Source organism: Egretta garzetta, unplaced genomic scaffold (assembly GCF_000687185.1).
Source record: "Egretta garzetta isolate BGI_Z169 unplaced genomic scaffold, ASM68718v1 scaffold51, whole genome shotgun sequence".
NCBI classification, from domain to species: domain Eukaryota; kingdom Metazoa; phylum Chordata; class Aves; order Pelecaniformes; family Ardeidae; genus Egretta; species Egretta garzetta.
The window spans coordinates 4,833,352-4,841,969 of NW_009258549.1; the positions used below are offsets into that span (position 1 = coordinate 4,833,352).

The window sequence follows — 8,618 nt, forward strand, 5'->3', positions numbered from 1 at the left end:
AGAAGGACTGTGTTGTAAGCACAGCCAGCTGACGACTTCACTCATGGCTCCCGCACAGGTGACTTGCTCTTTATGAAAAAGAACTACAAACCACCATGTCGCGTACCATGCATTATCTGTCAAAAATAATTCGGAGACTGGCTGAAATTCCATCTAGGTAAGACTGCAAGGCTGGCGGTACTCTGGGGAAAACAACTGGAGCAGACAACAATTACATGTGCTCCTACCATTTGTCTTTCAAGTTAACAACTCACAGGTGTTAGGGACTCCCAAGCTGGGCCATCGTGCAGTGCAGCAGGACTGTCCAAGAAGGACTCATCTGCTCCTCCTTCTCTTTTTGGACTCGATAGGCGACAGCCCCTCTCGGATCTGCTGTGATCTATGCCTTATCTCCTTCAGATGAGATTACGGCAATGTGCTCTGCATCGGCTACCGGGGAATTGCAGGCGGAGCACGCAGGCGCAGCCTTATCGCATGGTTTTCCTCTCGCAGTACAGTACCCCCCTGCTCCCCTCAGCACTTGTTGCCCGTCTGCAAGTAGCGTTTCAGGCACAGCGCTTCACTTACGGGAGGTGGAGGTCATTGCTTCCTTCGCCTGGAGAAGAGGCTCCCACCGTGACAAACCACGAGGCTGCTCTAGTTGCAAACAGCCTTAATCTTGTTGACTGCAACGGCATGCTAAGAGCTTGGTTAGAGCAGCATTCCCTCTGGGGATCCAGGACTGTGACAAAAGCCGTAATGGGGTGGGGGAACTCGATAAGGTTTTTATAATTTGATTTTCCATTATCTATTTTCTGATTTTGAAGTGAAACGTCAATTGAGGTCAATCCTTTATGTAGATTTATAAGGTGAGAGCACTTAGAGCGCTCTACCTTAAGTTAAACTTAAAACTTACCTTACGGTAAAACCCTTTTGTATATACAAATACATGAGAATATAGCTTATCTTTATAAGCTTGGTTTATCAAGGTACTTTTTACCTAATGTCCAAAATGAAGTTGCAACATAAGCAGAAGTTGTTTCATAAAATGATCAAGAAGGCTCTATAAAACTGTAAGGACAGCTAACCTTCACAAGCCAAACATTTCTCAAAGGACCAAAAATATGTGAATTTGCGTACTTAAATACCTGGATCTCTAGTCTGCTGCACAGCAGCATTTCCCATCTACGCTAATGACTACTTACAGGTGTTACAAGGGAAGTAGAGAGTTGATTATTTTAAAATATTTAAAAGCTCAAAACTATACGGCTGATGTTAAAGGATGAAATGAAGTTTAAAAAAAACCCCTCATGCTATAAATACAGGCAAATGCCACACTATCATCAGCTGTTGCACTACAGTAGGCATCACTGGTAATATACAGGGTCATTAAAAGCGCAGAATGAAAACAAAGTCACCAAAACTGTATTAGTTAAACATCACACGAGCAGAGACGCCATATCCTTTGCAGCTTTTGAAGTGATGTATCGGGCTTTAACATACAACTCCACTGAACTTAATGGAGAATTTAATTCTCTCAGAAACTAATTTTTGCCTGTCTGCAGACTCCGGATGAAAAAACACTGTCATTAGTACACCTTGTTCACATCACCAAGTTTTTCTTTGCCGCTGAACATTTATTTCTCTTTCTTTCCAGAAGAAAGAACTTCAACCTTCTGACTTGGCCATTCAGTGACAACTGCTGGACCACCATTAGCTATGCAACAAAAAATTGCTATAAATAAAACATTGTTAAGACTAATGAAGAAAGTAACCTCATCCTGCTACTAGGGCTCTGATCCTGCAAACGCACGAGCAGGGTGGGAATCTAACATCCATGCAAGCGCTTCTAGTTCAAGGCCAAGTCATCAGTATTATCTATGCACTCTTAAAGCAACTTACAAGCAAATCACCTTTCAGTTCTGCAAAGAAGAAAAAACCTAGGGATTTGAGGCCAAAAATGGCTACTTACCAGAATAAACCCTTAAAGGATCAAATATAAAATCAATGCAACAAGCTAAACAGGTTTGCATGTAAATTTCCAGCAAATCCATTCCATCATTGGAGAGTAAGTGCTATAAATTGAGCAGATGCACGATACCACAGTTGTAAGAAAGACTGAAATCTCTGCTTTTGGTGCAAGAAAAACAGGTCAGGCATAATTGTACGGAGCAACTACAGTACTACCACAACAGAAACCCTCCAAATACTACCCATTTCCTCCCAGGCACCCTCCCCCCACCTAATCAAAGTGCTTCTGAGGATAGAGGCACAAACAAGGCAGAGACAGGCAGGAAAATGGCCTCAAAACTCAGAACCCTCCTCTACGATGGATGGGAGATTCTGGGCAAAATAAAGCCCCCTGAATAGCCCTCAGGGCTAGTCCCATTGCTCTTAGCAGTGCTGCTGTCACAGCACACATCCAAGCAATGCTGACTCTTTACTGCATGTGAACTCTGCAACGGCAAAAGCAAACCGTTTTTCCCCGTTATGCCTTAATGTAAGGCTTACCTTGCACATCCTTTTCCCCTCTCCCACAGATCCCAGAGAAAAAAGGTCCTTCTGACCCCGAGAGCACTGACAAATGGAGATGGAGAGTCTCCTTCTGTCTTTGAGGTCACCACTTCTGATCTAGCTGTAATTCAGTAATTACTCAGTTCCTGTGGCTCTCCAGAAGCATCTCTCATCTCCACGCACCCTCTGAGCTCCCACTGTCTGAAAGGAGGGAGGACAGGAAGTGATGCAGCTTGGGGGATCGACAACAAATACGCAGGTAACAGACACTGGAAAGACTCTGAGCGCCCCCGTGTTTGTTAGAGGAAAGGTGGTTTCTGAATGCAGCTGGTGGGGTCCTCTGAGAGATTTCTGCTTCTTTACAAAAGGTTTCACTGCTGATGAAAAGCGCTGAACTAGCAGCACCAGGAGGCTGAAGTCTCCGCAGAGTCAGGCACGGAGCTTTCTCACAGGCACGGCACCTGTCCCCTCGAAGTATTACCCTTATCCTAATCCTTTCCCCTGTTACACAATTTCATGTCATGCACAGGCTCGCCACTGCACTTTTACAGCTTTCATCTAGAGGCACTTAGATGCTATGGGAACGGGCATTAGAGACTAGCTTGAAGATAGATAATACAAAAGATGACAGCAAGATCGGGCACCTACAGGTCACACAACCGGGGACTGAAACTTATATTCACGGTGGGACAGCTACATCTTTAAGCAAGTGTAAAGCAAGGGCAGCTAGCCCGTTTCTCTTTCTCCAAGAAAGACATCAGCATGGCTGCATTCATTAACATTTCCTACCTCTCTTCCTATCTAGCCCCAGGATTTCCCATACCTTCCTCCTATTTCTTTTACACTTACTTCAGATAAAAAGTGTTACATCTGACCCTACACAAGGGAGAAGCAGTATCAGGCATCTCCCAAGGAACTGCAGCAAAGACAGGGAGGGCTCTCGTCTCGTTAATTCACCGATATTGAACTTTTCCCCTTAAGACAGCCAAAGGATCTGTGTGCTGGCTGGAAAGCATTTTGGACGAACACAGATTCTCAGCATACTGGCTGTCATGTCTTGGGTGTATTGCTTGGAAACAGGTCTCCTCCAGACACAAGAAGCATCTCCATAAGCCAGAGTGTTAAGTCCTATAGCCCAATTCCTGCAACAGAGCAACAACTGGATTGAAAGACTTTGGAGCATCTCAAAGGAAGGAAAATGATAAAGCAGATGAAGGCAGGTAGCATGAATTGTAGCAGGAGAAAAATTAAATCACCTGCATGTGAGACAACTCTGCTCCATCTTTTAATACTGCAACACTTCTGTCCTCTCATCTTCCTACTACAAGGAGCTGATTCATGAAAATAAGATCTTTGCACCTTACGACCTGCTCAGCTTCTTCTGCTTATTCCTTTTACCTCCTGCCAAAAAGCTGCTTCTGGCAGAATCAGAATTAGTTGCTGTGAAAATGACTGTGATGCTGCAGACAAAAGAATCTGAGCCCAGTAAAAAAAGCAAGAAACAACAAAAGCTGAGAGAGGATCGCATTACCTTGCCGATGTCCAAAGTAATAAAGGTGGAAATTAAAACAGAAAGCCACACAAATATGATTCTCTAGCAAGACTGTCTCCAACAAGGCAGAAAAGGCCATCAATAAATCTTCATTATCTGAATTGCTAAACATATCTAAATAAAAGGAGAAATTCAAATATTAGAAGAACTCATCTTTTTAAATGGTCTTACACAAAACCAACTCTGCCTCGCCTGAACATGTTTTACAGAGAGGGACTTTTTTTGTTTTACTTCTGCTGGCCTTTTACAGAGGTTTCATTTGCTGGGGTTTTTTTTACTGCCTACAGGGAAGTGGGAATTTCCAGGCTTAACAAGCTTAAATCCCCATGACATATAGTCCCAAATTTTAGAGCCAACTAAGATTTTGATTCTTACTTTGCTCCCTGTTGGTTTCCTCCCTGATGCATGCAATAGCTGTTTTGAATCTCAGCTGTTCCAACAGGAGGGAAAAAAAAAAAGGTCCCTGAAGGAACAGTGTTAATTCTTCCAGTCACCTTGCTGCTACCACGCTCCAGAATTCAGCACACGAGATGGGCTTGCAGCAGCAAGAGGCAGAAGCAGAAGGCATCAGAGTGGACCAAAACCAAGAGGTCTTCTATGTTCATCTTCTTAGAAGGCTGTAGTTATACTGGGTAGTAGTAACATAAGGGTCCGCTGAAGATACATGATGCATGCAATCTCATTCACTTCTTGTCACAGAAACCAACTTGTGCTTTTTCTGGTCTGCTCTCTGGTCCCAATTCATCAGAGACTGGTTTATTAAAAGTATTTCTAAAGTTCCACCACAGTTTACTTATGTATCTCCTACTGTTAACAAAAAACGAGGAAAAAAAACCTACTTCAAATGCAACCACTTTAATTACTTTGTATCTTGAGACTCATAAAAGTACATTCAATGCTCAAACCCCCTAATTCTACATTTCAAAAGACATTAATGTCTTATTTTAGTGTCCTGCATTACTTTAAAGTCACGCTCAAATCCAAGTCAGGATAGGGCACACAAGAAGATACAAAACATATTCAACTATTTATGAGCACTACTGACCTGTTTGGGTTAGTCACCTAACCCAAGTGAAGAAAATGCCTTAAAAGCCTTCAGGTAATAAAGGTAACCATCCTGGGTTAAGAAAATCAGCATTTAATTTTGTTAGGACTGGACAGACCTATCTTTAGAGAGTCCAAGACATGCAGTAAAATCTTAAGTAACTTGTTTCTATTTCAGGATTCAAGAGACTCTTCCAGTTGCCTACCGAAGTTCAGGTTCAAACTAACAAAACCTCTGCTTATACATCAGGGCTTTCATCATCCCTCTTGAAGAGATTATCTTCAGCAGCTGGGAATCCTGCTGGCGCTCACATTTGCCCTGAGAGGTGATTAGGACTGAAGGCTCCCCATTTAACTTTTTCTGTAAACGTGCTCAGACTGATTAGACCTAAACAAAATACTATTGGTTCCATCATGGCTCTGAAAATAAGGCAGGCACTTCTTCTTAGGACATCACCAGCAAGTACAGAAGCAAGCCAGCACAATTCACATCAACCTACCAACTCAATGAGTCTCCACTGGTTTTAGCAAGTTTTAGAAATAAACCCACAAATAAGAAAACAAGCTATCCCACCACAAACACTTTCATGAGGAGCAGCAACATTTGGGGGTGCTGGAGTCCTCAAGATGGTCCCCTAAATAACCCTGGCTGAACCCAGGTCTAATGAAGAGATGCTGCTTACATTGGTGGAGAGAAAGCATTTCACCAGGGGTGAAGTTTCACATTCCCTGCAGTACCTGCCCACAGCTCAGGGATCTCCCCACCAGGGCCAAGCCTTTCCATAGTAGGGAGCGTGGGGTGATAGAAGGGATGACTACTCTTCTCCGAAACCAGCCATGCTTCAAACTCTTGTAGTGTGATTCATTCCACGGGCTGAAGATCAAGGTTGCCGGCTTACTCCTAATATTGATGAAAAAGGGTAGTCACCCTATTTATAATCAGCTAGCATTATCTCATCTCAAGAAAGAGTAAGTCAGCAGCTAGCCTTAGGTGATAAGTAGGGGGTTTCCTTAGCAGTCCTCTTCACTGAGACTGAAGAGAAGTTTAAAAAAAAAAAAAAAAAAGCAGCAGTGGTTACAAGAAAGGGAATATCTTAACAGAAAGGGGGGAAAACCAATTAACGCTTTCAGCTCATTCCCCTCCACCACTGCCTGAAAATTCTCCTCTGATACAAGCATCGCCTGCCTAGGGCTTTTTGAGAGACCCTTGCACATCCTCACTGATTACTTCCCCTACTCAGGGAGACAGACTGTCCTTTACCCTAAATGCTTTTTATCCTCTTGATGAGGTCTCTTACCCAGCTGGATCCTGCCTCCTTCTCCCACTGCAATCTCTGAGCCTGAGAGAAGACACCTGGGGACCTTCCACTTTGCTTAGCAAAGAGATTTAATCCTTTCATATCCTAGCATGGGGCTGAAGTGATGCACGCCTCCCCCCTCCCTGAACACCTATAGCTACAGTCCTGGGCGACGGATGTCCCCAGCTGCAGAGAAATCAAAGGAAAGGGTTTTCTCCACTGTTTTCTGCTCTTTCAGGAGTCATTTAAAAGCAGGGGTAGATAAAGAACTGAGAAAAGCCCCATAGGGGGCAATCCTGCTATACCCAGACAAGGTGATGATGCTTAAAATCTCTTCCATATCTAATCTTAGCTAAATCACATCCCCAATGTCCTCTACCCTTGGTTTCGCTCCTCTACCCTCAGTTTTGCAGGGTGCATTTTGCTCATCAACCCCCACCCTCCCAGGCTCACACACAGTGTCCAGTCCCACCTGGTCACCCCCAGTTCTGCCCTCCCTGGGGCGAGAGGTCCAAAGGAGGACCCATCGACAGGGTCCTTTGACTTAATCCTCCGAGGGGGCTGCAGGGCGATTCCAGGCTTTACTTCCCAGCCAAGCCCGGGTCGTGACTCAGACAAGCCAACAGACAGCGCAGACAATGATTTTTATCTCCAAAGTGCTTTACAAACCAACAAATCCTTACTTCCCCTCTGAGAGAAGAAAGAAGGAAAAAAAACCAACCCCAAATCCCTAAACATCAGCAGCATGATGAAGCAGAGATACAAATAACCCTGTAAGTCCTTTCATGTTGGAGCAGGGGCAGAGAAGTCCTGCTGTGCAGCAGTGCTTTGGGTTTGGGTTTTTTTTGTGGTGGTTTTGGCTTTTACACCAAAGACCTGGATTCAAATCCTGTTTCGGATCACTACGGATGGTACAGTAGGACAGTGGCTCTCAAAAAGCCGTGGCCAGCAGGTCCCTTCCCCAAGGGCTGTGGAGCTGGGGGTCTGAGAAGCAGGCAGCAGTACATGGGTGTCTTCCAAGAATCCACTTGCCTGTTCAGACTGCAAAAGTGCCGCACGATTAATTATACATCTGTGCCACAAAAGATCAGCTCTATAACTGCAGGGGGTGCTATTCATCAGCCTTGAAACGCATTGGCAGAGGACAGCCAGGGTCCAGTAGTTGAAATAAAGAAATAAATAACTGCAAAAGCAGGATGCGCTCTGGGTCGTTAGGCGTGAAGTGCAGCAGCGGGACCCGAGTGACCCGGGAGCGGAGAGGAGACTGGCGCTGCCGCTGGTGGGGATGCAGCGCTTTGCCCGGGAGCTTCACGAACCGGGGTGGTGGCAAAGCCACCAGTCATCGGGGTGAGGTGCACAGGCAGAGCGGTGGCAGCAAGGAGCCTGCCTGTCACCTGCATGCACTTTTCCTTCCTCGGCCCTCCCCTTTCCAGGAGGCAACAACACATCACATTCCCAGCAGTGAGAGTCCGGTCTGAAGTGGCTTCACCGCAGGGGCAAATTCAGAAGGACCCCCTTTCCCTCATCCCTTTTCTTTTGAAGCCCCCCCTTTCCTGGAGCGGGCGTTTAGCAAGTACAAATACACCACAACGTTAGGCATCCTTCCACTGTCACTCTCCACTATCCTTCCTCCTCCAGACACACACACTAACACAAAATGACGGCTTCCTCAACAGACTGAATGAGCAAAGCCCTCGCGCCGATCCTTAATTGTCTGCGCTTTACTCTCTCGCTCCAGTCATATTATATCACAAAACTCAAAGCAGCCCACCCACTGCCCCCGTCTTTGTCCAAAATCTCAAGTGAACGGTAAATTGGACACAGGAAAAAAAAAAAAAAATTGCTGAAGAAGGGAGGGGCAAGCTAACCCCCCCCCCTTCCTCCCCCCCCTTTTTTTTCCTTTTCTTCCCTTTTTTTTTTTTTTTGAGGTTGCTCTTTGCTTGGTGCACCCACATTGCTATTGTGCGGCTGTCAGTTAAAAAAAAAAAAAAACCAAAACCCAAAAACCAGCAGTCAAAAACAAAAACAAAAAAAAAAAAAAAAAGATGGAGATATTAAAGAAGAAATCGTATCTCACAGCCCTTGAGAATGTGACCCTGAGGCCCTGCCCTTCTCCCTCCTGAGGTACCCACCCAGCGCTGCGGAATGGCAGGCCCCCACCCCATCCACCCCCGCGCTGCTCTCAACCTGCAGAGCGAGAAAAAAAAATAAAAACGCAACCAAAACCAAAA

The 8,618-nt window shown here is 45.1% G+C and overlaps 1 protein-coding gene across 7 annotated transcripts in view; it reads right to left on the reverse strand.

Annotated features, from left to right (window-relative positions):
• Nucleotides 1-8,618, reverse strand: part of TCF20 (transcription factor 20) — a 119,768-nt gene that overhangs the window by 66,785 nt on the left and 44,365 nt on the right. The gene's annotated exons all lie outside the window — the stretch shown is intronic.